This window comes from Pseudorca crassidens, chromosome 19 (genome assembly GCF_039906515.1).
Source record: "Pseudorca crassidens isolate mPseCra1 chromosome 19, mPseCra1.hap1, whole genome shotgun sequence".
In the NCBI taxonomy this organism is placed as follows: domain Eukaryota; kingdom Metazoa; phylum Chordata; class Mammalia; order Artiodactyla; family Delphinidae; genus Pseudorca; species Pseudorca crassidens.
In genome coordinates, this window is record NC_090314.1 from 24486314 (window position 1) to 24513989 (window position 27676).

A 27676-nucleotide genomic window follows, 5' to 3' on the forward strand; every position below is an offset into this window, starting at 1 on the left:
ACTCAATGGTGGCTCCCAGTGGCTTCGGGCCAGCTGCTGTCGGGCAGAAGGGCCGGCCCGGGCTGCGGTCGGGCTGCGCCTAGCGCCGCGTGGGCGGGCAGGGCCGATGCCCAAGGGACCGCGGGCCCCGGGTGCTGAAGCCTCCGGGGCCACGTCCCTGTGAGCGACGTGCGGGATCTTGGGCGGGGCGCCAAGCGCCGAAGGGTTTGCTGGGTCAGGGCCGCCCTGGGCTGGGAGGTGGTCGCCAAACCCTCCGCCGCCGCCCGATACCCGAGACCTCCGTTCCCCCTGCCTGGGCGGGCGAGGGGGCCCTGCCGGGGCGGGCCGGCCGCAAGGCTGGCGTTAAGGCGCCAGCGCCAGCGAAACTGGGCCTCAAGAGGCCGCCCGCGGCCCCCCGCCCCCGTCTACGGCCATACCACCCTGAACGCGCCCGATCTCGTCTGATCTCGGAAGCTAAGCAGGGTCGGGCCTGGTTAGTACTTGGATGGGAGACCGCCTGGGAATACCGGGTGCTGTAGGCTTTTTGCCTCCCGCTCCGCCCGCCTTCTCCTCTACTCGCCCGCGGCTGGGGCCGCCGGCTCCGCCCCCGCCGGGCCGCGCTGCAGGCCCCACCTCCTCAGGCCCCTCCCACCACGGCGCGCGCCGGCGGGGGCGCTCCCCGCCGGCCCGGCCGGCCAGGCGGCCAGAAGGCGGCCCTGGAAGGCAGCCGCACCCCAGACGCTCCCGGGGTGGCTGGCCCGGACCCAGACTCCGCCGCGGGCCCAGTTGCCGTCCTTTCGGCCCGCGAGCCCCTCGACCTGCACCTGGCCGCCCCCACCGGCGCCCAGCCCCGGCGCCGCCACCTGTGTGCCGGTGTGTCCCTCCACAGCTCCCTCCGACAAAAGCCCCGCCCCACCACCACCCCGCCCCTCTGGCGTGTCACCGCGGCCGGGTGCGGGAGCGGGATCGAGGGCAGGGGCCGCTTCCCCGGGCCTGCCGGCCACCAGGGGCGGGGTCCTGAGCTCGGCGGGGGGTGTGGGGGCAAGGGTGGCCTTGCCGGGGCTGAGGGGACGTGGCGACTCAATGGTGGCTCCCGGTGGCTTCGGGCCGGCTGCTGTCGGGCAGGAGGGCCGGCCCGGGCTGCGGCCGGGCTGCGCCTAGCGCCGCGTGGGCGGGCAGGGCCGATGCCCAAGGGACCGCGGGCCCCGGGCCCTGAAGCCTCCGGGGCCACGTCCCTGTGAGCGACGTGCGGGATCTTGGGCGGGGCGCCAAGCGCCGAAGGGTTTGCTGGGTCAGGGCCGCCCTGGGCTGGGAGGTGGTCGCCAAACCCTCCGCCGCCGCCCGATACCCGAGACCTCCGTTCCCCCTGCCTGGGCGGGCGAGGGGGCCCTGCCGGGGCGGGCTGGCCGCCAGGCTGGCGTTAAGGCGCCAGCGCCAGCGAAACTGGGCCTCAAGAGGCCGCCCGCGGCCCCCCACCCCCGTCTACGGCCATACCACCCTGAACGCGCCCGATCTCGTCTGATCTCGGAAGCTAAGCAGGGTCGGGCCTGGTTAGTACTTGGATGGGAGACCGCCTGGGAATACCGGGTGCTGTAGGCTTTTTGCCTCCCGCTCCGCCCGCCTTCTCCTTTAATCGCCCGCGGCGGGGGGGCCGCCGGCTCCGCCCCCGCCGAGCCCCGCTGCAGGCAGTAGGCAAGGTGGTTTACCTGCCCGAGCAGGAAGCTTGGGCGATGGCAGAAGTGGGAAGAAACTCTTGAGCACAGGTTCTTGGGATCCACGGAGCAGCGCATGCACATGCAATGGGTGCCTACACAGCTGGCTTGCTTGTCTGTGGGGAAAGGCGAGATGGGTCAGGGCCTGGGTTCCTGAGGGGCTGAGAATCAAGGCAGGGATAGAAGAAAGGGGACAGGCCCACATCCCCTGAACCCACGCCGGCGCCCACTCACCTTTGTGGAAAATACGATTGAAAAGTGCCCGCAAGAATCTCTTCAGATGCCTCCAGAGTTGAGGGAAGAAGGGGAGGGGGGAGGCCGGGAGCAGGGTGAGCCCTGAAATCCAACCCTTGTCCGGTCACACCCCAGCAGCCCTCCCACCTCAGCCCCTTCAAGACCCCAGGGCTCCCCCAGCCGCGCTGCACAGATCCTGCCCTGACCATAGTCACCATGTTGATCCCCACGTTGAGCAAGATGAAGCTGACCGGGATCAGAAGAATTGAGTATCCTTGCTCCTGGCATTTCCTGGGGATGGGGCCAGTGAACGGCTCGGCTCGGTAGTAGTTTCGCTCACCCATGGCCGTTGGTCCCAGGACTGCCTGGGCCCTCTGCCCTCCAGTTTTAACTGGGAGCCAGACTGGGTCATAATGGGGCAGGTGGTGAGGTCACAGTGAGGGAGGGGGATGAAAAGGAGGGCCCAGAGTGGCATTCCCTGGTAACCAGGGTCAGGTAAGCTGAGCCTGGACAGTCAAACAGGGCCCGGTGGCCGGCATACATCCCCTCGAGCGGTCATTCATTCGCTCACCGCCCGCTGACTCACTTGTTCAAATGACACATTGCGTCTCTTGGCCCCTCTTGAGACTAGGAAGACCTTGGCCTCAGAGGCCTGCTGAAGGCCTGGCTGGAGTCCAGAGCCTCAGCCTTCTTCATGCCCTTCACTGGGCCTGGAGCTGGACCTGCCCAGATGTGGAACCTCCCAGTTTGGAAGCAACTTCTTGTATGAGGCTCTCTGTGGACAGGGACAGCTGAGACACAGAGGAGGTGCCCAGAGACCAGGGGTTTGGAGTCTGCAGCTGCAGATGTACTTAGTGCATGGTATAGGACCAGGAGGGGCCTGCTGGCAGAGCTGTGGCCACTAAACCAAAGGGACCCTCAGGCCAAGAAGGGGACACTGGCTTCTTATTGCAGGAAGCCAAGCGCAGGGACCCAGGCTGGCAGAAGGAGTGGCGCTTCCAAGCCACAGACCACCAATGTTTCCTGGACTCTGGCGCTCTTTATTCCTCTCTCCATGCCCTGCCGCCCCCTGCCCCTGCCCCCATTTGCTGCTGGTAAGTTCATTTTCCCAGTCTGGCTCCCGTGCAGAGAGGGCCTGGAGGCCGAGGTGGAAGGTAGCAGCGAGTTGGCCCGCGCTTGGCCCTCCTGCGGTTGCCGCTTCAGCACCAGACTGTCATACACCTGGTAGTTGGCATTGCCTCCCGGGTTCCGGCTGAGTGGCATGAAGGTGGGCGGGGGTGGAGGGTGCTCGGTAGCCTGGACGTCGGGCAGGAGGTGAGAGGGGCGGAGGAGCAGCGCTGAGCTGGGAGCCGGGGCCCGCTGGTCCGAGGCCTCGGCCAGTACCGTGAGGGAGGCGGAGGTGGCCACAGGGCGCCGCCGCAAGGGCAGGATCTCAGCCCATTCGGCCGCCGGGTGCCGCACCTCGTGGGGATCGCGGGAGTAATCCAAGTGTCCCGCGGAGGGATGCAGGCTGCGGTTGGACTCGCTGTGAGCACAGCTGGGGAGGCTACGTCTGTGGGCCGGTGGGGTGTCACGCTACCAGGCGTCGGGCCGGTAGACCCGAGGCACCAGAGCGGATGGAGGCTCAGAGCCCTCCAGACCCAGACTCCGCCGCGGGCCCAGTTGCCGTCCTTTCGGCCCGCGAGCCCCTCGACCTGCACCTGGCCTCCCCCACCGGCGCCCAGCCCCGGCGCCGCCACCTGTGTGCCGGTGTGTCCCTCCACAGCTCCCTCCGACAAAAGCCCCGCCCCACCACCACCCCGCCCCTCTGACGTGTCACCGCGGCCGGGTGCGGGTGCGGGATCGAGGGCAGGGGCCACTTCCCCGGGCCTGCCGGCCACCAGGGGCGGGGTCCTGAGCTCGGTGGGGGGTGTGGGGGCAAGGGTGGCCTTGCCGGGGCTGAGGGGCCGTGGCGACTCAATGGTGGCTCCCAGTGGCTTCGGGCCAGCTGCTGTCGGGCAGAAGGGCCGGCCCGGGCTGCGGTCGGGCTGCGCCTAGCGCCGCGTGGGCGGGCAGGGCCGATGCCCAAGGGACCGCGGGCCCCGGGCCCTGAAGCCTCCGGGGCCACGTCCCTGTGAGCGACGTGCGGGATCTTGGGCGGGGCGCCAAGCGCCGAAGGGTTTGCTGGGTCAGGGCCGCCCTGGGCTGGGAGGTGGTCGCCAAACCCTCCGCCGCCGCCCGATACCCGAGACCTCCGTTCCCCCTGCCTGGGCGGGCGAGGGGGCCCTGCCGGGGCGGGCTGGCCGCCAGGCTGGCGTTAAGGCGCCAGCGCCAGCGAAACTGGGCCTCAAGAGGCCGCCCGCGGCCCCCCGCCCCCGTCTACGGCCATACCACCCTGAACGCGCCCGATCTCGTCTGATCTCGGAAGCTAAGCAGGGTCGGGCCTGGTTAGTACTTGGATGGGAGACCGCCTGGGAATACCGGTTGCTGTAGGCTTTTTGCCTCCCGCTGCGCCCGCCTTCTCCTTTACTCGCCCGCGGCGGGGGCCGCCGGCTCCGCCCCCGCCGGGCCGCGCTGCAGGCCCCACCTCCTCAGGCCCCTCCCACCACGGCGCGCGCCGGCGGGGGCGCTCCCCGCCGGCCCGGCCGGCTAGGCGGCCAGAAGGCGGCCCTGGAAGGCAGTCGCACCCCAGACGCTCCCGGGGTGGCTGGCCCGGACCCAGACTCCGCCGCGGGCCCAGTTGCCGTCCTTTCGGCCCGCGAGCCCCTCGACCTGCACCTGGCCGCCCCCACCGGCGCCCAGCCCCGGCGCCGCCACCTGTGTGCCGGTGTGTCCCTCCACAGCTCCCTCCGACAAAAGCCCCGCCCCACCACCACCCCGCCCCTCTGGCGTGTCACCGCGGCCGGGTGCGGGAGCGGGATCGAGGGCAGGGGCCGCTTCCCCGGGCCTGCCGGCCACCAGGGGCGGGGTCCTGAGCTCGGCGGGGGGTGTGGGGGCAAGGGTGGCCTTGCCGGGGCTGAGGGGCCGTGGCGACTCAATGGAGGCTCGCGGTGGCTTCGGGCCGGCTGCTGTCGGGCAGGAGGGCCGGCCCGGGCTGCGGCCGGGCTGCGCCTAGCGCCGCGTGGGCGGGCAGGGCCGATGCCCAAGGGACCGCGGGCCCCGGGCCCTGAAGCCTCCGGGGCCACGTCCCTGTGAGCGACGTGCGGGATCTTGGGCGGGGCGCCAAGCGCCGAAGGGTTTGCTGGGTCAGGGCCGCCCTGGGCTGGGAGGTGGTCGCCAAACCCTCCGCCGCCGCCCGATACCCGAGACCTCCGTTCCCCCTGCCTGGGCGGGCGAGGGGGCCCTGCCGGGGCGGGCTGGCCGCCAGGCTGGCGTTAAGGCGCCAGCGCCAGCGAAACTGGGCCTCAAGAGGCCGCCCGCGGCCCCCCGCCCCCGTCTACGGCCATACCACCCTGAACGCGCCCGATCTCGTCTGATCTCGGAAGCTAAGCAGGGTCGGGCCTGGTTAGTACTTGGATGGGAGACCGCCTGGGAATACCGGGTGCTGTAGGCTTTTTGCCTCCCGCTCCGCCCGCCTTCTCCTTTACTCGCCCGCGGCGGGGGGGCCGCCGGCTCCGCTCCCGCCGTGCCCCGCTGCAGGCAGTAGGCAAGGTGGTTTACCTGCCCGAGCAGGAAGCTTGGACGATGGCAGAAGTGGGAAGAAACTGTTGAGCACAGGTTCTTGGGATCCACGGAGCAGCGCATGCACATGCGATGGGTGCCTACACAGCTGGCTTGCTTGTCTGTGGGGAAAGGCGAGATGGGTCAGGGCCTGGGTTCCTGAGGGGCTGAGAATCAAGGCAGGGATAGAAGAAAGGGGACAGGCCCACATCCCCTGAACCCACGCCGGCGCCCACTCACCTTTGTGGAAAATACGATTGAAAAGTGCCCTCAAGAATCTCTTCAGATGCCTCCAGAGTTGAGGGAAGAAGGGGAGGGGGGAGGCCGGGAGCAGGGTGAGCCCTGAAATCCAACCCTTGTCCGGTCACACCCCAGCAGCCCTCCCACCTCAGCCCCTTCAAGACCCCAGGGCTCCCCCAGCCGCGCTGCACAGATCCTGCCCTGACCATAGTCACCATGTTGATCCCCACGTTGAGCAAGATGAAGCTGACCGGGATCAGAAGAATTGAGTATCCTTGCTCCTGGCATTTCCTGGGGATGGGGCCAGTGAACGGCTCGGCTCGGTAGTAGTTTCGCTCACCCATGGCCGTTGGTCCCAGGACTGCCTGGGCCCTCTGCCCTCCAGTTTTAACTGGGAGCCAGACTGGGTCATAATGGGGCAGGTGGTGAGGTCACAGTGAGGGAGGGGGATGAAAAGGAGGGCCCAGAGTGGCATTCCCTGGTAACCAGGGTCAGGTAAGCTGAGCCTGGACAGTCAAACAGGGCCCGGTGGCCGGCATACATCCCCTCGAGCGGTCATTCATTCGCTCACCGCCCGCTGACTCACTTGTTCAAATGACACATTGTGTCTCTTGGCCCCTCTTGAGACTAGGAAGACCTTGGCCTCAGAGGCCTGCTGAAGGCCTGGCTGGAGTCCAGAGCCTCAGCCTTCTTCATGCCCTTCACTGGGCCTGGAGCTGGACCTGCCCAGATGTGGAACCTCCCAGTTTGGAAGCAACTTCTTGTATGAGGCTCTCTGTGGACAGGGACAGCTGAGACACAGAGGAGGTGCCCAGAGACCAGGGGTTTGGAATCTGCAGCTGCAGATGTACTTAGTGCATGGTATAGGACCAGGAGGGGCCTGCTGGCAGAACTGTGGCCACTAAACCAAAGGGACCCTCAGGCCAAGAAGGGGACACTGGCTTCTTATTGCAGGAAGCCAAGCGCAGGGACCCAGGCTGGCAGAAGGAGTGGCGCTTCCAAGCCACAGACCACCAATGTTTCCCGGGTTCGGGAGCGGGATCGAGGGCAGGGGCCGCTTCCCCGGGCCTGCCGGCCACCAGGGGCGGGGTCCTGAGCTCGGCGGGGGGTGTGGGGGCAAGGGTGGCCTTGCCGGGGCTGAGGGGCCGTGGCGACTCAATGGAGGCTCCCGGTGGCTTCGTGCCGGCTGCTGTCGGGCAGGAGGGCCGGCCCGGGCTGCGGCCGGGCTGCGCCTAGCGCCGCGTGGGCGGGCAGGGCCGATGCCCAAGGGACCGCGGGCCCCGGGCCCTGAAGCCTCCGGGGCCACGTCCCTGTGAGCGACGTGCGGGATCTTGGGCGGGGCGCCAAGCGCCGAAGGGTTTGCTGGGTCAGGGCCGCCCTGGGCTGGGAGGTGGTCGCCAAACCCTCCGCCGCCGCCCGATACCCGAGACCTCCGTTCCCCCTGCCTGGGCGGGCGAGGGGGCCCTGCCGGGGCGGGCTGGCCGCCAGGCTGGCGTTAAGGCGCCAGCGCCAGCGAAACTGGGCCTCAAGAGGCCGCCCGCGGCCCCCCGCCCCCGTCTACGGCCATACCACCCTGAACGCGCCCGATCTCGTCTGATCTCGGAAGCTAAGCAGGGTCGGGCCTGGTTAGTACTTGGATGGGAGACCGCCTGGGAATACCGGGTGCTGTAGGCTTTTTGCCTCCCGCTCCGCCCGCCTTCTCCTTTACTCGCCCGCGGCGGGGGGGCCGCCGGCTCCGCCCCCGCCGAGCCCCGCTGCAGGCAGTAGGCAAGGTGGTTTACCTGCCCGAGCAGGAAGCTTGGGCGATGGCAGAAGTGGGAAGAAACTCTTGAGCACAGGTTCTTGGGATCCACGGAGCAGCGCATGCACATGCGATGGGTGCCTACACAGCTGGCTTGCTTGTCTGTGGGGAAAGGCGAGATGGGTCAGGGCCTGGGTTCCTGAGGGGCTGAGAATCAAGGCAGGGATAGAAGAAAGGGGACAGGCCCACATCCCCTGAACCCACGCCGGCGCCCACTCACCTTTGTGGAAAATACGATTGAAAAGTGCCCGCAAGAATCTCTTCAGATGCCTCCAGAGTTGAGGGAAGAAGGGGAGGGGGGAGGCCGGGAGCAGGGTGAGCCCTGAAATCCAACCCTTGTCCGGTCACACCCCAGCAGCCCTCCCACCTCAGCCCCTTCAAGACCCCAGGGCTCCCCCAGCCGCGCTGCACAGATCCTGCCCTGACCATAGTCACCATGTTGATCCCCACGTTGAGCAAGATGAAGCTGACCGGGATCAGAAGAATTGAGTATCCTTGCTCCTGGCATTTCCTGGGGATGGGGCCAGTGAACGGCTCGGCTCGGTAGTAGTTTCGCTCACCCATGGCCGTTGGTCCCAGGACTGCCTGGGCCCTCTGCCCTCCAGTTTTAACTGGGAGCCAGACTGGGTCATAATTGGGCAGGTGGTGAGGTCACAGTGAGGGAGGGGGATGAAAAGGAGGGCCCAGAGTGGCATTCCCTGGTAACCAGGGTCAGGTAAGCTGAGCCTGGACAGTCAAACAGGGCCCGGTGGCCGGCATACATCCCCTCGAGCGGTCATTCATTCGCTCACCGCCCGCTGACTCACTTGTTCAAATGACACATTGCGTCTCTTGGCCCCTCTTGAGACTAGGAAGACCTTGGCCTCAGAGGCCTGCTGAAGGCCTGGCTGGAGTCCAGAGCCTCAGCCTTCTTCATGCCCTTCACTGGGCCTGGAGCTGGACCTGCCCAGATGTGGAACCTCCCAGTTTGGAAGCAACTTCTTGTATGAGGCTCTCTGTGGACAGGGACAGCTGAGACACAGAGGAGGTGCCCAGAGACCAGGGGTTTGGAGTCTGCAGCTGCAGATGTACTTAGTGCATGGTATAGGACCAGGAGGGGCCTGCTGGCAGAGCTGTGGCCACTAAACCAAAGGGACCCTCAGGCCAAGAAGGGGACACTGGCTTCTTATTGCAGGAAGCCAAGCGCAGGGACCCAGGCTGGCAGAAGTAGTGGCGCTTCCAAGCCACAGACCACCAATGTTTCCTGGACTCTGGCGCTCTTTATTCCTCTCTCCATGCCCTGCCGCCCCCTGCCCCTGCCCCCATTTGCTGCTGGTAAGTTCATTTTCCCAGTCTGGCTCCCGTGCAGAGAGGGCCTGGAGGCCGAGGTGGAAGGTAGCAGCGAGTTGGCCCGCGCTTGGCCCTCCTGCGGTTGCCGCTTCAGCACCAGACTGTCATACACCTGGTAGTTGGCATTGCCTCCCGGGTTCCGGCTGAGTGGCATGAAGGTGGGCGGGGGTGGAGGGTGCTCGGTAGCCTGGACGTCGGGCAGGAGGTGAGAGGGGCGGAGGAGCAGCGCTGAGCTGGGAGCCGGGGCCCGCTGGTCCGAGGCCTCGGCCAGTACCGTGAGGGAGGCGGAGGTGGCCACAGGGCGCCGCCGCAAGGGCAGGATCTCAGCCCATTCGGCCGCCGGGTGCCGCACCTCGTGGGGATCGCGGGAGTAATCCAAGTGTCCCGCGGAGGGATGCAGGCTGCGGTTGGACTCGCTGTGAGCACAGCTGGGGAGGCTACGTCTGTGGGCCGGTGGGGTGTCACGCTACCAGGCGTCGGGCCGGTAGACCCGAGGCACCAGAGCGGATGGAGGCTCAGAGCCCTCCAGACCCAGACTCCGCCGCGGGCCCAGTTGCCGTCCTTTCGGCCCGCGAGCCCCTCGACCTGCACCTGGCCTCCCCCACCGGCGCCCAGCCCCGGCGCCGCCACCTGTGTGCCGGTGTGTCCCTCCACAGCTCCCTCCGACAAAAGCCCCGCCCCACCACCACCCCGCCCCTCTGACGTGTCACCGCGGCCGGGTGCGGGTGCGGGATCGAGGGCAGGGGCCACTTCCCCGGGCCTGCCGGCCACCAGGGGCGGGGTCCTGAGCTCGGTGGGGGGTGTGGGGGCAAGGGTGGCCTTGCCGGGGCTGAGGGGCCGTGGCGACTCAATGGTGGCTCCCAGTGGCTTCGGGCCAGCTGCTGTCGGGCAGAAGGGCCGGCCCGGGCTGCGGTCGGGCTGCGCCTAGCGCCGCGTGGGCGGGCAGGGCCGATGCCCAAGGGACCGCGGGCCCCGGGCCCTGAAGCCTCCGGGGCCACGTCCCTGTGAGCGACGTGCGGGATCTTGGGCGGGGCGCCAAGCGCCGAAGGGTTTGCTGGGTCAGGGCCGCCCTGGGCTGGGAGGTGGTCGCCAAACCCTCCGCCGCCGCCCGATACCCGAGACCTCCGTTCCCCCTGCCTGGGCGGGCGAGGGGGCCCTGCCGGGGCGGGCTGGCCGCCAGGCTGGCGTTAAGGCGCCAGCGCCAGCGAAACTGGGCCTCAAGAGGCCGCCCGCGGCCCCCCGCCCCCGTCTACGGCCATACCACCCTGAACGCGCCCGATCTCGTCTGATCTCGGAAGCTAAGCAGGGTCGGGCCTGGTTAGTACTTGGATGGGAGACCGCCTGGGAATACCGGTTGCTGTAGGCTTTTTGCCTCCCGCTGCGCCCGCCTTCTCCTTTACTCGCCCGCGGCGGGGGCCGCCGGCTCCGCCCCCGCCGGGCCGCGCTGCAGGCCCCACCTCCTCAGGCCCCTCCCACCACGGCGCGCGCCGGCGGGGGCGCTCCCCGCCGGCCCGGCCGGCTAGGCGGCCAGAAGGCGGCCCTGGAAGGCAGTCGCACCCCAGACGCTCCCGGGGTGGCTGGCCCGGACCCAGACTCCGCCGCGGGCCCAGTTGCCGTCCTTTCGGCCCGCGAGCCCCTCGACCTGCACCTGGCCGCCCCCACCGGCGCCCAGCCCCGGCGCCGCCACCTGTGTGCCGGTGTGTCCCTCCACAGCTCCCTCCGACAAAAGCCCCGCCCCACCACCACCCCGCCCCTCTGGCGTGTCACCGCGGCCGGGTGCGGGAGCGGGATCGAGGGCAGGGGCCGCTTCCCCGGGCCTGCCGGCCACCAGGGGCGGGGTCCTGAGCTCGGCGGGGGGTGTGGGGGCAAGGGTGGCCTTGCCGGGGCTGAGGGGCCGTGGCGACTCAATGGTGGCTCCCGGTGGCTTCGGGCCGGCTGCTGTCGGGCAGGAGGGCCGGCCCGGGCTGCGGCCGGGCTGCGCCTAGCGCCGCGTGGGCGGGCAGGGCCGATGCCCAAGGGACCGCGGGCCCCGGGCCCTGAAGCCTCCGGGGCCACGTCCCTGTGAGCGACGTGCGGGATCTTGGGCGGGGCGCCAAGCGCCGAAGGGTTTGCTGGGTCAGGGCCGCCCTGGGCTGGGAGGTGGTCGCCAAACCCTCCGCCGCCGCCCGATACCCGAGACCTCCGTTCCCCCTGCCTGGGCGGGCGAGGGGGCCCTGCCGGGGCGGGCTGGCCGCCAGGCTGGCGTTAAGGCGCCAGCGCCAGCGAAACTGGGCCTCAAGAGGCCGCCCGCGGCCCCCCACCCCCGTCTACGGCCATACCACCCTGAACGCGCCCGATCTCGTCTGATCTCGGAAGCTAAGCAGGGTCGGGCCTGGTTAGTACTTGGATGGGAGACCGCCTGGGAATACCGGGTGCTGTAGGCTTTTTGCCTCCCGCTCCGCCCGCCTTCTCCTTTACTCGCCCGCGGCGGGGGGGCCGCCGGCTCCGCCCCCGCCGAGCCCCGCTGCAGGCAGTAGGCAAGGTGGTTTACCTGCCCGAGCAGGAAGCTTGGGCGATGGCAGAAGTGGGAAGAAACTCTTGAGCACAGGTTCTTGGGATCCACGGAGCAGCGCATGCACATGCAATGGGTGCCTACACAGCTGGCTTGCTTGTCTGTGGGGAAAGGCGAGATGGGTCAGGGCCTGGGTTCCTGAGGGGCTGAGAATCAAGGCAGGGATAGAAGAAAGGGGACAGGCCCACATCCCCTGAACCCACGCCGGCGCCCACTCACCTTTGTGGAAAATACGATTGAAAAGTGCCCTCAAGAATCTCTTCAGATGCCTCCAGAGTTGAGGGAAGAAGGGGAGGGGGGAGGCCGGGAGCAGGGTGAGCCCTGAAATCCAACCCTTGTCCGGTCACACCCCAGCAGCCCTCCCACCTCAGCCCCTTCAAGACCCCAGGGCTCCCCCAACCGCGCTGCACAGATCCTGCCCTGACCATAGTCACCATGTTGATCCCCACGTTGAGCAAGATGAAGCTGACCGGGATCAGAAGAATTGAGTATCCTTGCTCCTGGCATTTCCTGGGGATGGGGCCAGTGAACGGCTCGGCTCGGTAGTAGTTTCGCTCACCCATGGCCGTTGGTCCCAGGACTGCCTGGGCCCTCTGCCCTCCAGTTTTAACTGGGAGCCAGACTGGGTCATAATGGGGCAGGTGGTGAGGTCACAGTGAGGGAGGGGGATGAAAAGGAGGGCCCAGAGTGGCATTCCCTGGTAACCAGGGTCAGGTAAGCTGAGCCTGGACAGTCAAACAGGGCCCGGTGGCCGGCATACATCCCCTCGAGCGGTCATTCATTCGCTCACCGCCCGCTGACTCACTTGTTCAAATGACACATTGCGTCTCTTGGCCCCTCTTGAGACTAGGAAGACCTTGGCCTCAGAGGCCTGCTGAAGGCCTGGCTGGAGTCCAGAGCCTCAGCCTTCTTCATGCCCTTCACTGGGCCTGGAGCTGGACCTGCCCAGATGTGGAACCTCCCAGTTTGGAAGCAACTTCTTGTATGAGGCTCTCTGTGGACAGGGACAGCTGAGACACAGAGGAGGTGCCCAGAGACCAGGGGTTTGGAGTCTGCAGCTGCAGATGTACTTAGTGCATGGTATAGGACCAGGAGGGGCCTGCTGGCAGAGCTGTGGCCACTAAACCAAAGGGACCCTCAGGCCAAGAAGGGGACACTGGCTTCTTATTGCAGGAAGCCAAGCGCAGGGACCCAGGCTGGCAGAAGTAGTGGCGCTTCCAAGCCACAGACCACCAATGTTTCCTGGACTCTGGCGCTCTTTATTCCTCTCTCCATGCCCTGCCGCCCCCTGCCCCTGCCCCCATTTGCTGCTGGTAAGTTCATTTTCCCAGTCTGGCTCCCGTGCAGAGAGGGCCTGGAGGCCGAGGTGGAAGGTAGCAGCGAGTTGGCCCGCGCTTGGCCCTCCTGCGGTTGCCGCTTCAGCACCAGACTGTCATACACCTGGTAGTTGGCATTGCCTCCCGGGTTCCGGCTGAGTGGCATGAAGGTGGGCGGGGGTGGAGGGTGCTCGGTAGCCTGGACGTCGGGCAGGAGGTGAGAGGGGCGGAGGAGCAGCGCTGAGCTGGGAGCCGGGGCCCGCTGGTCCGAGGCCTCGGCCAGTACCGTGAGGGAGGCGGAGGTGGCCACAGGGCGCCGCCGCAAGGGCAGGATCTCAGCCCATTCGGCCGCCGGGTGCCGCACCTCGTGGGGATCGCGGGAGTAATCCAAGTGTCCCGCGGAGGGATGCAGGCTGCGGTTGGACTCGCTGTGAGCACAGCTGGGGAGGCTACGTCTGTGGGCCGGTGGGGTGTCACGCTACCAGGCGTCGGGCCGGTAGACCCGAGGCACCAGAGCGGATGGAGGCTCAGAGCCCTCCAGACCCAGACTCCGCCGCGGGCCCAGTTGCCGTCCTTTCGGCCCGCGAGCCCCTCGACCTGCACCTGGCCTCCCCCACCGGCGCCCAGCCCCGGCGCCGCCACCTGTGTGCCGGTGTGTCCCTCCACAGCTCCCTCCGACAAAAGCCCCGCCCCACCACCACCCCGCCCCTCTGACGTGTCACCGCGGCCGGGTGCGGGTGCGGGATCGAGGGCAGGGGCCACTTCCCCGGGCCTGCCGGCCACCAGGGGCGGGGTCCTGAGCTCGGTGGGGGGTGTGGGGGCAAGGGTGGCCTTGCCGGGGCTGAGGGGCCGTGGCGACTCAATGGTGGCTCCCAGTGGCTTCGGGCCAGCTGCTGTCGGGCAGAAGGGCCGGCCCGGGCTGCGGTCGGGCTGCGCCTAGCGCCGCGTGGGCGGGCAGGGCCGATGCCCAAGGGACCGCGGGCCCCGGGCCCTGAAGCCTCCGGGGCCACGTCCCTGTGAGCGACGTGCGGGATCTTGGGCGGGGCGCCAAGCGCCGAAGGGTTTGCTGGGTCAGGGCCGCCCTGGGCTGGGAGGTGGTCGCCAAACCCTCCGCCGCCGCCCGATACCCGAGACCTCCGTTCCCCCTGCCTGGGCGGGCGAGGGGGCCCTGCCGGGGCGGGCTGGCCGCCAGGCTGGCGTTAAGGCGCCAGCGCCAGCGAAACTGGGCCTCAAGAGGCCGCCCGCGGCCCCCCGCCCCCGTCTACGGCCATACCACCCTGAACGCGCCCGATCTCGTCTGATCTCGGAAGCTAAGCAGGGTCGGGCCTGGTTAGTACTTGGAGGGGAGACCGCCTGGGAATACCGGTTGCTGTAGGCTTTTTGCCTCCCGCTGCGCCCGCCTTCTCCTTTACTCGCCCGCGGCGGGGGCCGCCGGCTCCGCCCCCGCCGGGCCGCGCTGCAGGCCCCACCTCCTCAGGCCCCTCCCACCACGGCGCGCGCCGGCGGGGGCGCTCCCCGCCGGCCCGGCCGGCTAGGCGGCCAGAAGGCGGCCCTGGAAGGCAGTCGCACCCCAGACGCTCCCGGGGTGGCTGGCCCGGACCCAGACTCCGCCGCGGGCCCAGTTGCCGTCCTTTCGGCCCGCGAGCCCCTCGACCTGCACCTGGCCGCCCCCACCGGCGCCCAGCCCCGGCGCCGCCACCTGTGTGCCGGTGTGTCCCTCCACAGCTCCCTCCGACAAAAGCCCCGCCCCACCACCACCCCGCCCCTCTGGCGTGTCACCGCGGTTGGGTGCGGGAGCGGGATCGAGGGCAGGGGCCGCTTCCCCGGGCCTGCCGGCCACCAGGGGCGGGGTCCTGAGCTCGGCGGGGGGTGTGGGGGCAAGGGTGGCCTTGCCGGGGCTGAGGGGCCGTGGCGACTCAATGGTGGCTCCCGGTGGCTTCGGGCCGGCTGCTGTCGGGCAGGAGGGCCGGCCCGGGCTGCGGCCGGGCTGCGCCTAGCGCCGCGTGGGCGGGCAGGGCCGATGCCCAAGGGACCGCGGGCCCCGGGCCCTGAAGCCTCCGGGGCCACGTCCCTGTGAGCGACGTGCGGGATCTTGGGCGGGGCGCCAAGCGCCGAAGGGTTTGCTGGGTCAGGGCCGCCCTGGGCTGGGAGGTGGTCGCCAAACCCTCCGCCGCCGCCCGATACCCGAGACCTCCGTTCCCCCTGCCTGGGCGGGCGAGGGGGCCCTGCCGGGGCGGGCCGGCCGCAAGGCTGGCGTTAAGGCGCCAGCGCCAGCGAAACTGGGCCTCAAGAGGCCGCCCGCGGCCCCCCGCCCCCGTCTACGGCCATACCACCCTGAACGCGCCCGATCTCGTCTGATCTCGGAAGCTAAGCAGGGTCGGGCCTGGTTAGTACTTGGATGGGAGACCGCCTGGGAATACCGGGTGCTGTAGGCTTTTTGCCTCCCGCTCCGCCCGCCTTCTCCTCTACTCGCCCGCGGCTGGGGCCGCCGGCTCCGCCCCCGCCGGGCCGCGCTGCAGGCCCCACCTCCTCAGGCCCCTCCCACCACGGCGCGCGCCGGCGGGGGCGCTCCCCGCCGGCCCGGCCGGCCAGGCGGCCAGAAGGCGGCCCTGGAAGGCAGCCGCACCCCAGACGCTCCCGGGGTGGCTGGCCCGGACCCAGACTCCGCCGCGGGCCCAGTTGCCGTCCTTTCGGCCCGCGAGCCCCTCGACCTGCACCTGGCCGCCCCCACCGGCGCCCAGCCCCGGCGCCGCCACCTGTGTGCCGGTGTGTCCCTCCACAGCTCCCTCCGACAAAAGCCCCGCCCCACCACCACCCCGCCCCTCTGGCGTGTCACCGCGGCCGGGTGCGGGAGCGGGATCGAGGGCAGGGGCCGCTTCCCCGGGCCTGCCGGCCACCAGGGGCGGGGTCCTGAGCTCGGCGGGGGGTGTGGGGGCAAGGGTGGCCTTGCCGGGGCTGAGGGGCCGTGGCGACTCAATGGTGGCTCCCGGTGGCTTCGGGCCGGCTGCTGTCGGGCAGGAGGGCCGGCCCGGGCTGCGGCCGGGCTGCGCCTAGCGCCGCGTGGGCGGGCAGGGCCGATGCCCAAGGGACCGCGGGCCCCGGGCCCTGAAGCCTCCGGGGCCACGTCCCTGTGAGCGACGTGCGGGATCTTGGGCGGGGCGCCAAGCGCCGAAGGGTTTGCTGGGTCAGGGCCGCCCTGGGCTGGGAGGTGGTCGCCAAACCCTCCGCCGCCGCCCGATACCCGAGACCTCCGTTCCCCCTGCCTGGGCGGGCGAGGGGGCCCTGCCGGGGCGGGCCGGCCGCAAGGCTGGCGTTAAGGCGCCAGCGCCAGCGAAACTGGGCCTCAAGAGGCCGCCCGCGGCCCCCCGCCCCCGTCTACGGCCATACCACCCTGAACGCGCCCGATCTCGTCTGATCTCGGAAGCTAAGCAGGGTCGGGCCTGGTTAGTACTTGGATGGGAGACCGCCTGGGAATACCGGGTGCTGTAGGCTTTTTGCCTCCCGCTCCGCCCGCCTTCTCCTTTACTCGCCCGCGGCGGGGGGGCCGCCGGCTCCGCCCCCGCCGAGCCCCGCTGCAGGCAGTAGGCAAGGTGGTTTACCTGCCCGAGCAGGAAGCTTGGGCGATGGCAGAAGTGGGAAGAAACTCTTGAGCACAGGTTCTTGGGATCCACGGAGCAGCGCATGCACATGCAATGGGTGCCTACACAGCTGGCTTGCTTGTCTGTGGGGAAAGGCGAGATGGGTCAGGGCCTGGGTTCCTGAGGGGCTGAGAATCAAGGCAGGGATAGAAGAAAGGGGACAGGCCCACATCCCCTGAACCCACGCCGGCGCCCACTCACCTTTGTGGAAAATACGATTGAAAAGTGCCCGCAAGAATCTCTTCAGATGCCTCCAGAGTTGAGGGAAGAAGGGGAGGGGGGAGGCCGGGAGCAGGGTGAGCCCTGAAATCCAACCCTTGTCCGGTCACACCCCAGCAGCCCTCCCACCTCAGCCCCTTCAAGACCCCAGGGCTCCCCCAGCCGCGCTGCACAGATCCTGCCCTGACCATAGTCACCATGTTGATCCCCACGTTGAGCAAGATGAAGCTGACCGGGATCAGAAGAATTGAGTATCCTTGCTCCTGGCATTTCCTGGGGATGGGGCCAGTGAACGGCTCGGCTCGGTAGTAGTTTCGCTCACCCATGGCCGTTGGTCCCAGGACTGCCTGGGCCCTCTGCCCTCCAGTTTTAACTGGGAGCCAGACTGGGTCATAATGGGGCAGGTGGTGAGGTCACAGTGAGGGAGGGGGATGAAAAGGAGGGCCCAGAGTGGCATTCCCTGGTAACCAGGGTCAGGTAAGCTGAGCCTGGACAGTCAAACAGGGCCCGGTGGCCGGCATACATCCCCTCGAGCGGTCATTCATTCGCTCACCGCCCGCTGACTCACTTGTTCAAATGACACATTGCGTCTCTTGGCCCCTCTTGAGACTAGGAAGACCTTGGCCTCAGAGGCCTGCTGAAGGCCTGGCTGGAGTCCAGAGCCTCAGCCTTCTTCATGCCCTTCACTGGGCCTGGAGCTGGACCTGCCCAGATGTGGAACCTCCCAGTTTGGAAGCAACTTCTTGTATGAGGCTCTCTGTGGACAGGGACAGCTGAGACACAGAGGAGGTGCCCAGAGACCAGGGGTTTGGAGTCTGCAGCTGCAGATGTACTTAGTGCATGGTATAGGACCAGGAGGGGCCTGCTGGCAGAGCTGTGGCCACTAAACCAAAGGGACCCTCAGGCCAAGAAGGGGACACTGGCTTCTTATTGCAGGAAGCCAAGCGCAGGGACCCAGGCTGGCAGAAGTAGTGGCGCTTCCAAGCCACAGACCACCAATGTTTCCTGGACTCTGGCGCTCTTTATTCCTCTCTCCATGCCCTGCCGCCCCCTGCCCCTGCCCCCATTTGCTGCTGGTAAGTTCATTTTCCCAGTCTGGCTCCCGTGCAGAGAGGGCCTGGAGGCCGAGGTGGAAGGTAGCAGCGAGTTGGCCCGCGCTTGGCCCTCCTGCGGTTGCCGCTTCAGCACCAGACTGTCATACACCTGGTAGTTGGCATTGCCTCCCGGGTTCCGGCTGAGTGGCATGAAGGTGGGCGGGGGTGGAGGGTGCTCGGTAGCCTGGACGTCGGGCAGGAGGTGAGAGGGGCGGAGGAGCAGCGCTGAGCTGGGAGCCGGGGCCCGCTGGTCCGAGGCCTCGGCCAGTACCGTGAGGGAGGCGGAGGTGGCCACAGGGCGCCGCCGCAAGGGCAGGATCTCAGCCCATTCGGCCGCCGGGTGCCGCACCTCGTGGGGATCGCGGGAGTAATCCAAGTGTCCCGCGGAGGGATGCAGGCTGCGGTTGGACTCGCTGTGAGCACAGCTGGGGAGGCTACGTCTGTGGGCCGGTGGGGTGTCACGCTACCAGGCGTCGGGCCGGTAGACCCGAGGCACCAGAGCGGATGGAGGCTCAGAGCCCTCCAGACCCAGACTCCGCCGCGGGCCCAGTTGCCGTCCTTTCGGCCCGCGAGCCCCTCGACCTGCACCTGGCCTCCCCCACCGGCGCCCAGCCCCGGCGCCGCCACCTGTGTGCCGGTGTGTCCCTCCACAGCTCCCTCCGACAAAAGCCCCGCCCCACCACCACCCCGCCCCTCTGACGTGTCACCGCGGCCGGGTGCGGGTGCGGGATCGAGGGCAGGGGCCACTTCCCCGGGCCTGCCGGCCACCAGGGGCGGGGTCCTGAGCTCGGTGGGGGGTGTGGGGGCAAGGGTGGCCTTGCCGGGGCTGAGGGGCCGTGGCGACTCAATGGTGGCTCCCAGTGGCTTCGGGCCAGCTGCTGTCGGGCAGAAGGGCCGGCCCGGGCTGCGGTCGGGCTGCGCCTAGCGCCGCGTGGGCGGGCAGGGCCGATGCCCAAGGGACCGCGGGCCCCGGGTGCTGAAGCCTCCGGGGCCACGTCCCTGTGAGCGACGTGCGGGATCTTGGGCGGGGCGCCAAGCGCCGAAGGGTTTGCTGGGTCAGGGCCGCCCTGGGCTGGGAGGTGGTCGCCAAACCCTCCGCCGCCGCCCGATACCCGAGACCTCCGTTCCCCCTGCCTGGGCGGGCGAGGGGGCCCTGCCGGGGCGGGCCGGCCGCAAGGCTGGCGTTAAGGCGCCAGCGCCAGCGAAACTGGGCCTCAAGAGGCCGCCCGCGGCCCCCCGCCCCCGTCTACGGCCATACCACCCTGAACGCGCCCGATCTCGTCTGATCTCGGAAGCTAAGCAGGGTCGGGCCTGGTTAGTACTTGGATGGGAGACCGCCTGGGAATACCGGGTGCTGTAGGCTTTTTGCCTCCCGCTCCGCCCGCCTTCTCCTCTACTCGCCCGCGGCTGGGGCCGCCGGCTCCGCCCCCGCCGGGCCGCGCTGCAGGCCCCACCTCCTCAGGCCCCTCCCACCACGGCGCGCGCCGGCGGGGGCGCTCCCCGCCGGCCCGGCCGGCCAGGCGGCCAGAAGGCGGCCCTGGAAGGCAGCCGCACCCCAGACGCTCCCGGGGTGGCTGGCCCGGACCCAGACTCCGCCGCGGGCCCAGTTGCCGTCCTTTCGGCCCGCGAGCCCCTCGACCTGCACCTGGCCGCCCCCACCGGCGCCCAGTCCCGGCGCCGCCACCTGTGTGCCGGTGTGTCCCTCCACAGCTCCCTCCGACAAAAGCCCCGCCCCACCACCACCCCGCCCCTCTGGCGTGTCACCGCGGCCGGGTGCGGGAGCGGGATCGAGGGCAGGGGCCGCTTCCCCGGGCCTGCCGGCCACCAGGGGCGGGGTCCTGAGCTCGGCGGGGGGTGTGGGGGCAAGGGTGGCCTTGCCGGGGCTGAGGGGCCGTGGCGACTCAATGGTGGCTCCCGGTGGCTTCGGGCCGGCTGCTGTCGGGCAGGAGGGCCGGCCCGGGCTGCGGCCGGGCTGCGCCTAGCGCCGCGTGGGCGGGCAGGGCCGATGCCCAAGGGACCGCGGGCCCCGGGCCCTGAAGCCTCCGGGGCCACGTCCCTGTGAGCGACGTGCGGGATCTTGGGCGGGGCGCCAAGCGCCGAAGGGTTTGCTGGGTCAGGGCCGCCCTGGGCTGGGAGGTGGTCGCCAAACCCTCCGCCGCCGCCCGATACCCGAGACCTCCGTTCCCCCTGCCTGGGCGGGCGAGGGGGCCCTGCCGGGGCGGGCTGGCCGCCAGGCTGGCGTTAAGGCGCCAGCGCCAGCGAAACTGGGCCTCAAGAGGCCGCCCGCGGCCCCCCACCCCCGTCTACGGCCATACCACCCTGAACGCGCCCGATCTCGTCTGATCTCGGAAGCTAAGCAGGGTCGGGCCTGGTTAGTACTTGGATGGGAGACCGCCTGGGAATACCGGGTGCTGTAGGCTTTTTGCCTCCCGCTCCGCCCGCCTTCTCCTTTACTCGCCCGCGGCGGGGGGGCCGCCGGCTCCGCCCCCGCCGAGCCCCGCTGCAGGCAGTAGGCAAGGTGGTTTACCTGCCCGAGCAGGAAGCTTGGGCGATGGCAGAAGTGGGAAGAAACTCTTGAGCACAGGTTCTTGGGATCCACGGAGCAGCGCATGCACATGCAATGGGTGCCTACACAGCTGGCTTGCTTGTCTGTGGGGAAAGGCGAGATGGGTCAGGGCCTGGGTTCCTGAGGGGCTGAGAATCAAGGCAGGGATAGAAGAAAGGGGACAGGCCCACATCCCCTGAACCCACGCCGGCGCCCACTCACCTTTGTGGAAAATACGATTGAAAAGTGCCCGCAAGAATCTCTTCAGATGCCTCCAGAGTTGAGGGAAGAAGGGGAGGGGGGAGGCCGGGAGCAGGGTGAGCCCTGAAATCCAACCCTTGTCCGGTCACACCCCAGCAGCCCTCCCACCTCAGCCCCTTCAAGACCCCAGGGCTCCCCCAGCCGCGCTGCACAGATCCTGCCCTGACCATAGTCACCATGTTGATCCCCACGTTGAGCAAGATGAAGCTGACCGGGATCAGAAGAATTGAGTATCCTTGCTCCTGGCATTTCCTGGGGATGGGGCCAGTGAACGGCTCGGCTCGGTAGTAGTTTCGCTCACCCATGGCCGTTGGTCCCAGGACTGCCTGGGCCCTCTGCCCTCCAGTTTTAACTGGGAGCCAGACTGGGTCATAATGGGGCAGGTGGTGAGGTCACAGTGAGGGAGGGGGATGAAAAGGAGGGCCCAGAGTGGCATTCCCTGGTAACCAGGGTCAGGTAAGCTGAGCCTGGACAGTCAAACAGGGCCCGGTGGCCGGCATACATCCCCTCGAGCGGTCATTCATTCGCTCACCGCCCGCTGACTCACTTGTTCAAATGACACATTGCGTCTCTTGGCCCCTCTTGAGACTAGGAAGACCTTGGCCTCAGAGGCCTGCTGAAGGCCTGGCTGGAGTCCAGAGCCTCAGCCTTCTTCATGCCCTTCACTGGGCCTGGAGCTGGACCTGCCCAGATGTGGAACCTCCCAGTTTGGAAGCAACTTCTTGTATGAGGCTCTCTGTGGACAGGGACAGCTGAGACACAGAGGAGGTGCCCAGAGACCAGGGGTTTGGAGTCTGCAGCTGCAGATGTACTTAGTGCATGGTATAGGACCAGGAGGGGCCTGCTGGCAGAGCTGTGGCCACTAAACCAAAGGGACCCTCAGGCCAAGAAGGGGACACTGGCTTCTTATTGCAGGAAGCCAAGCGCAGGGACCCAGGCTGGCAGAAGGAGTGGCGCTTCCAAGCCACAGACCACCAATGTTTCCTGGACTCTGGCGCTCTTTATTCCTCTCTCCATGCCCTGCCGCCCCCTGCCCCTGCCCCCATTTGCTGCTGGTAAGTTCATTTTCCCAGTCTGGCTCCCGTGCAGAGAGGGCCTGGAGGCCGAGGTGGAAGGTAGCAGCGAGTTGGCCCGCGCTTGGCCCTCCTGCGGTTGCCGCTTCAGCACCAGACTGTCATACACCTGGTAGTTGGCATTGCCTCCCGGGTTCCGGCTGAGTGGCATGAAGGTGGGCGGGGGTGGAGGGTGCTCGGTAGCCTGGACGTCGGGCAGGAGGTGAGAGGGGCGGAGGAGCAGCGCTGAGCTGGGAGCCGGGGCCCGCTGGTCCGAGGCCTCGGCCAGTACCGTGAGGGAGGCGGAGGTGGCCACAGGGCGCCGCCGCAAGGGCAGGATCTCAGCCCATTCGGCCGCCGGGTGCCGCACCTCGTGGGGATCGCGGGAGTAATCCAAGTGTCCCGCGGAGGGATGCAGGCTGCGGTTGGACTCGCTGTGAGCACAGCTGGGGAGGCTACGTCTGTGGGCCGGTGGGGTGTCACGCTACCAGGCGTCGGGCCGGTAGACCCGAGGCACCAGAGCGGATGGAGGCTCAGAGCCCTCCAGACCCAGACTCCGCCGCGGGCCCAGTTGCCGTCCTTTCGGCCCGCGAGCCCCTCGACCTGCACCTGGCCTCCCCCACCGGCGCCCAGCCCCGGCGCCGCCACCTGTGTGCCGGTGTGTCCCTCCACAGCTCCCTCCGACAAAAGCCCCGCCCCACCACCACCCCGCCCCTCTGACGTGTCACCGCGGCCGGGTGCGGGTGCGGGATCGAGGGCAGGGGCCACTTCCCCGGGCCTGCCGGCCACCAGGGGCGGGGTCCTGAGCTCGGTGGGGGGTGTGGGGGCAAGGGTGGCCTTGCCGGGGCTGAGGGGCCGTGGCGACTCAATGGTGGCTCCCAGTGGCTTCGGGCCAGCTGCTGTCGGGCAGAAGGGCCGGCCCGGGCTGCGGTCGGGCTGCGCCTAGCGCCGCGTGGGCGGGCAGGGCCGATGCCCAAGGGACCGCGGGCCCCGGGCCCTGAAGCCTCCGGGGCCACGTCCCTGTGAGCGACGTGCGGGATCTTGGGCGGGGCGCCAAGCGCCGAAGGGTTTGCTGGGTCAGGGCCGCCCTGGGCTGGGAGGTGGTCGCCAAACCCTCCGCCGCCGCCCGATACCCGAGACCTCCGTTCCCCCTGCCTGGGCGGGCGAGGGGGCCCTGCCGGGGCGGGCTGGCCGCCAGGCTGGCGTTAAGGCGCCAGCGCCAGCGAAACTGGGCCTCAAGAGGCCGCCCGCGGCCCCCCACCCCCGTCTACGGCCATACCACCCTGAACGCGCCCGATCTCGTCTGATCTCGGAAGCTAAGCAGGGTCGGGCCTGGTTAGTACTTGGATGGGAGACCGCCTGGGAATACCGGGTGCTGTAGGCTTTTTGCCTCCCGCTCCGCCCGCCTTCTCCTTTACTCGCCCGCGGCGGGGGGGCCGCCGGCTCCGCCCCCGCCGAGCCCCGCTGCAGGCAGTAGGCAAGGTGGTTTACCTGCCCGAGCAGGAAGCTTGGGCGATGGCAGAAGTGGGAAGAAACTCTTGAGCACAGGTTCTTGGGATCCACGGAGCAGCGCATGCACATGCAATGGGTGCCTACACAGCTGGCTTGCTTGTCTGTGGGGAAAGGCGAGATGGGTCAGGGCCTGGGTTCCTGAGGGGCTGAGAATCAAGGCAGGGATAGAAGAAAGGGGACAGGCCCACATCCCCTGAACCCACGCCGGCGCCCACTCACCTTTGTGGAAAATACGATTGAAAAGTGCCCGCAAGAATCTCTTCAGATGCCTCCAGAGTTGAGGGAAGAAGGGGAGGGGGGAGGCCGGGAGCAGGGTGAGCCCTGAAATCCAACCCTTGTCCGGTCACACCCCAGCAGCCCTCCCACCTCAGCCCCTTCAAGACCCCAGGGCTCCCCCAGCCGCGCTGCACAGATCCTGCCCTGACCATAGTCACCATGTTGATCCCCACGTTGAGCAAGATGAAGCTGACCGGGATCAGAAGAATTGAGTATCCTTGCTCCTGGCATTTCCTGGGGATGGGGCCAGTGAACGGCTCGGCTCGGTAGTAGTTTCGCTCACCCATGGCCGTTGGTCCCAGGACTGCCTGGGCCCTCTGCCCTCCAGTTTTAACTGGGAGCCAGACTGGGTCATAATGGGGCAGGTGGTGAGGTCACAGTGAGGGAGGGGGATGAAAAGGAGGGCCCAGAGTGGCATTCCCTGGTAACCAGGGTCAGGTAAGCTGAGCCTGGACAGTCAAACAGGGCCCGGTGGCCGGCATACATCCCCTCGAGCGGTCATTCATTCGCTCACCGCCCGCTGACTCACTTGTTCAAATGACACATTGCGTCTCTTGGCCCCTCTTGAGACTAGGAAGACCTTGGCCTCAGAGGCCTGCTGAAGGCCTGGCTGGAGTCCAGAGCCTCAGCCTTCTTCATGCCCTTCACTGGGCCTGGAGCTGGACCTGCCCAGATGTGGAACCTCCCAGTTTGGAAGCAACTTCTTGTATGAGGCTCTCTGTGGACAGGGACAGCTGAGACACAGAGGAGGTGCCCAGAGACCAGGGGTTTGGAGTCTGCAGCTGCAGATGTACTTAGTGCATGGTATAGGACCAGGAGGGGCCTGCTGGCAGAGCTGTGGCCACTAAACCAAAGGGACCCTCAGGCCAAGAAGGGGACACTGGCTTCTTATTGCAGGAAGCCAAGCGCAGGGACCCAGGCTGGCAGAAGTAGTGGCGCTTCCAAGCCACAGACCACCAATGTTTCCTGGACTCTGGCGCTCTTTATTCCTCTCTCCATGCCCTGCCGCCCCCTGCCCCTGCCCCCATTTGCTGCTGGTAAGTTCATTTTCCCAGTCTGGCTCCCGTGCAGAGAGGGCCTGGAGGCCGAGGTGGAAGGTAGCAGCGAGTTGGCCCGCGCTTGGCCCTCCTGCGGTTGCCGCTTCAGCACCAGACTGTCATACACCTGGTAGTTGGCATTGCCTCCCGGGTTCCGGCTGAGTGGCATGAAGGTGGGCGGGGGTGGAGGGTGCTCGGTAGCCTGGACGTCGGGCAGGAGGTGAGAGGGGCGGAGGAGCAGCGCTGAGCTGGGAGCCGGGGCCCGCTGGTCCGAGGCCTCGGCCAGTACCGTGAGGGAGGCGGAGGTGGCCACAGGGCGCCGCCGCAAGGGCAGGATCTCAGCCCATTCGGCCGCCGGGTGCCGCACCTCGTGGGGATCGCGGGAGTAATCCAAGTGTCCCGCGGAGGGATGCAGGCTGCGGTTGGACTCGCTGTGAGCACAGCTGGGGAGGCTACGTCTGTGGGCCGGTGGGGTGTCACGCTACCAGGCGTCGGGCCGGTAGACCCGAGGCACCAGAGCGGATGGAGGCTCAGAGCCCTCCAGACCCAGACTCCGCCGCGGGCCCAGTTGCCGTCCTTTCGGCCCGCGAGCCCCTCGACCTGCACCTGGCCTCCCCCACCGGCGCCCAGCCCCGGCGCCGCCACCTGTGTGCCGGTGTGTCCCTCCACAGCTCCCTCCGACAAAAGCCCCGCCCCACCACCACCCCGCCCCTCTGACGTGTCACCGCGGCCGGGTGCGGGTGCGGGATCGAGGGCAGGGGCCACTTCCCCGGGCCTGCCGGCCACCAGGGGCGGGGTCCTGAGCTCGGTGGGGGGTGTGGGGGCAAGGGTGGCCTTGCCGGGGCTGAGGGGCCGTGGCGACTCAATGGTGGCTCCCAGTGGCTTCGGGCCAGCTGCTGTCGGGCAGAAGGGCCGGCCCGGGCTGCGGTCGGGCTGCGCCTAGCGCCGCGTGGGCGGGCAGGGCCGATGCCCAAGGGACCGCGGGCCCCGGGCCCTGAAGCCTCCGGGGCCACGTCCCTGTGAGCGACGTGCGGGATCTTGGGCGGGGCGCCAAGCGCCGAAGGGTTTGCTGGGTCAGGGCCGCCCTGGGCTGGGAGGTGGTCGCCAAACCCTCCGCCGCCGCCCGATACCCGAGACCTCCGTTCCCCCTGCCTGGGCGGGCGAGGGGGCCCTGCCGGGGCGGGCCGGCCGCAAGGCTGGCGTTAAGGCGCCAGCGCCAGCGAAACTGGGCCTCAAGAGGCCGCCCGCGGCCCCCCGCCCCCGTCTACGGCCATACCACCCTGAACGCGCCCGATCTCGTCTGATCTCGGAAGCTAAGCAGGGTCGGGCCTGGTTAGTACTTGGATGGGAGACCGCCTGGGAATACCGGGTGCTGTAGGCTTTTTGCCTCCCGCTCCGCCCGCCTTCTCCTCTACTCGCCCGCGGCTGGGGCCGCCGGCTCCGCCCCCGCCGGGCCGCGCTGCAGGCCCCACCTCCTCAGGCCCCTCCCACCACGGCGCGCGCCGGCGGGGGCGCTCCCCGCCGGCCCGGCCGGCCAGGCGGCCAGAAGGCGGCCCTGGAAGGCAGCCGCACCCCAGACGCTCCCGGGGTGGCTGGCCCGGACCCAGACTCCGCCGCGGGCCCAGTTGCCGTCCTTTCGGCCCGCGAGCCCCTCGACCTGCACCTGGCCGCCCCCACCGGCGCCCAGTCCCGGCGCCGCCACCTGTGTGCCGGTGTGTCCCTCCACAGCTCCCTCCGACAAAAGCCCCGCCCCACCACCACCCCGCCCCTCTGGCGTGTCACCGCGGTTGGGTGCGGGAGCGGGATCGAGGGCAGGGGCCGCTTCCCCGGGCCTGCCGGCCACCAGGGGCGGGGTCCTGAGCTCGGCGGGGGGTGTGGGGGCAAGGGTGGCCTTGCCGGGGCTGAGGGGCCGTGGCGACTCAATGGTGGCTCCCGGTGGCTTCGGGCCGGCTGCTGTCGGGCAGGAGGGCCGGCCCGGGCTGCGGCCGGGCTGCGCCTAGCGCCGCGTGGGCGGGCAGGGCCGATGCCCAAGGGACCGCGGGCCCCGGGCCCTGAAGCCTCCGGGGCCACGTCCCTGTGAGCGACGTGCGGGATCTTGGGCGGGGCGCCAAGCGCCGAAGGGTTTGCTGGGTCAGGGCCGCCCTGGGCTGGGAGGTGGTCGCCAAACCCTCCGCCGCCGCCCGATACCCGAGACCTCCGTTCCCCCTGCCTGGGCGGGCGAGGGGGCCCTGCCGGGGCGGGCCGGCCGCAAGGCTGGCGTTAAGGCGCCAGCGCCAGCGAAACTGGGCCTCAAGAGGCCGCCCGCGGCCCCCCGCCCCCGTCTACGGCCATACCACCCTGAACGCGCCCGATCTCGTCTGATCTCGGAAGCTAAGCAGGGTCGGGCCTGGTTAGTACTTGGATGGGAGACCGCCTGGGAATACCGGGTGCTGTAGGCTTTTTGCCTCCCGCTCCGCCCGCCTTCTCCTTTACTCGCCCGCGGCGGGGGGGCCGCCGGCTCCGCCCCCGCCGAGCCCCGCTGCAGGCAGTAGGCAAGGTGGTTTACCTGCCCGAGCAGGAAGCTTGGGCGATGGCAGAAGTGGGAAGAAACTCTTGAGCACAGGTTCTTGGGATCCACGGAGCAGCGCATGCACATGCGATGGGTGCCTACACAGCTGGCTTGCTTGTCTGTGGGGAAAGGCGAGATGGGTCAGGGCCTGGGTTCCTGAGGGGCTGAGAATCAAGGCAGGGATAGAAGAAAGGGGACAGGCCCACATCCCCTGAACCCACGCCGGCGCCCACTCACCTTTGTGGAAAATACGATTGAAAAGTGCCCGCAAGAATCTCTTCAGATGCCTCCAGAGTTGAGGGAAGAAGGGGAGGGGGGAGGCCGGGAGCAGGGTGAGCCCTGAAATCCAACCCTTGTCCGGTCACACCCCAGCAGCCCTCCCACCTCAGCCCCTTCAAGACCCCAGGGCTCCCCCAGCCGCGCTGCACAGATCCTGCCCTGACCATAGTCACCATGTTGATCCCCACGTTGAGCAAGATGAAGCTGACCGGGATCAGAAGAATTGAGTATCCTTGCTCCTGGCATTTCCTGGGGATGGGGCCAGTGAACGGCTCGGCTCGGTAGTAGTTTCGCTCACCCATGGCCGTTGGTCCCAGGACTGCCTGGGCCCTCTGCCCTCCAGTTTTAACTGGGAGCCAGACTGGGTCATAATGGGGCAGGTGGTGAGGTCACAGTGAGGGAGGGGGATGAAAA

At 68.8% G+C, this 27676-nt stretch overlaps 15 non-coding genes across 15 annotated transcripts; all 15 read left to right on the forward strand.

Annotated features, from left to right (window-relative positions):
• The first annotated feature begins 402 nt into the window (after window positions 1-402).
• On the forward strand, window positions 403-521 carry LOC137214135 (5S ribosomal RNA). Its single transcript, XR_010938755.1, has one exon. It is a non-coding gene; the product is annotated as a 5S ribosomal RNA (ribosomal RNA).
• A 938-nt stretch (window positions 522-1459) lies between these two features.
• On the forward strand, window positions 1460-1578 carry LOC137214136 (5S ribosomal RNA). Its single transcript, XR_010938756.1, has one exon. It is a non-coding gene; the product is annotated as a 5S ribosomal RNA (ribosomal RNA).
• A 2703-nt stretch (window positions 1579-4281) lies between these two features.
• LOC137213590 (5S ribosomal RNA) lies at window positions 4282-4400 on the forward strand. Its single transcript, XR_010938225.1, has one exon. It is a non-coding gene; the product is annotated as a 5S ribosomal RNA (ribosomal RNA).
• A 938-nt stretch (window positions 4401-5338) lies between these two features.
• On the forward strand, window positions 5339-5457 carry LOC137214137 (5S ribosomal RNA). The gene has a single exon (XR_010938757.1). It is a non-coding gene; the product is annotated as a 5S ribosomal RNA (ribosomal RNA).
• A 1902-nt stretch (window positions 5458-7359) lies between these two features.
• LOC137214138 (5S ribosomal RNA) lies at window positions 7360-7478 on the forward strand. The gene has a single exon (XR_010938759.1). It is a non-coding gene; the product is annotated as a 5S ribosomal RNA (ribosomal RNA).
• A 2703-nt stretch (window positions 7479-10181) lies between these two features.
• On the forward strand, window positions 10182-10300 carry LOC137213591 (5S ribosomal RNA). Its single transcript, XR_010938226.1, has one exon. It is a non-coding gene; the product is annotated as a 5S ribosomal RNA (ribosomal RNA).
• A 938-nt stretch (window positions 10301-11238) lies between these two features.
• On the forward strand, window positions 11239-11357 carry LOC137214139 (5S ribosomal RNA). The gene has a single exon (XR_010938760.1). It is a non-coding gene; the product is annotated as a 5S ribosomal RNA (ribosomal RNA).
• A 2703-nt stretch (window positions 11358-14060) lies between these two features.
• On the forward strand, window positions 14061-14179 carry LOC137213656 (5S ribosomal RNA). Its single transcript, XR_010938290.1, has one exon. It is a non-coding gene; the product is annotated as a 5S ribosomal RNA (ribosomal RNA).
• Window positions 14180-15117: 938 nt separating this feature from the next.
• LOC137214140 (5S ribosomal RNA) lies at window positions 15118-15236 on the forward strand. The gene has a single exon (XR_010938761.1). It is a non-coding gene; the product is annotated as a 5S ribosomal RNA (ribosomal RNA).
• Window positions 15237-16174: 938 nt separating this feature from the next.
• LOC137214141 (5S ribosomal RNA) lies at window positions 16175-16293 on the forward strand. The gene has a single exon (XR_010938762.1). It is a non-coding gene; the product is annotated as a 5S ribosomal RNA (ribosomal RNA).
• A 2703-nt stretch (window positions 16294-18996) lies between these two features.
• Window positions 18997-19115, forward strand: LOC137214142 (5S ribosomal RNA). The gene has a single exon (XR_010938763.1). It is a non-coding gene; the product is annotated as a 5S ribosomal RNA (ribosomal RNA).
• A 938-nt stretch (window positions 19116-20053) lies between these two features.
• LOC137214143 (5S ribosomal RNA) lies at window positions 20054-20172 on the forward strand. The gene has a single exon (XR_010938765.1). It is a non-coding gene; the product is annotated as a 5S ribosomal RNA (ribosomal RNA).
• Window positions 20173-22875: 2703 nt separating this feature from the next.
• LOC137214145 (5S ribosomal RNA) lies at window positions 22876-22994 on the forward strand. The gene has a single exon (XR_010938767.1). It is a non-coding gene; the product is annotated as a 5S ribosomal RNA (ribosomal RNA).
• A 2703-nt stretch (window positions 22995-25697) lies between these two features.
• On the forward strand, window positions 25698-25816 carry LOC137214146 (5S ribosomal RNA). The gene has a single exon (XR_010938768.1). It is a non-coding gene; the product is annotated as a 5S ribosomal RNA (ribosomal RNA).
• A 938-nt stretch (window positions 25817-26754) lies between these two features.
• Window positions 26755-26873, forward strand: LOC137214147 (5S ribosomal RNA). Its single transcript, XR_010938769.1, has one exon. It is a non-coding gene; the product is annotated as a 5S ribosomal RNA (ribosomal RNA).
• The last annotated feature ends 803 nt before the right edge of the window (window positions 26874-27676 follow it).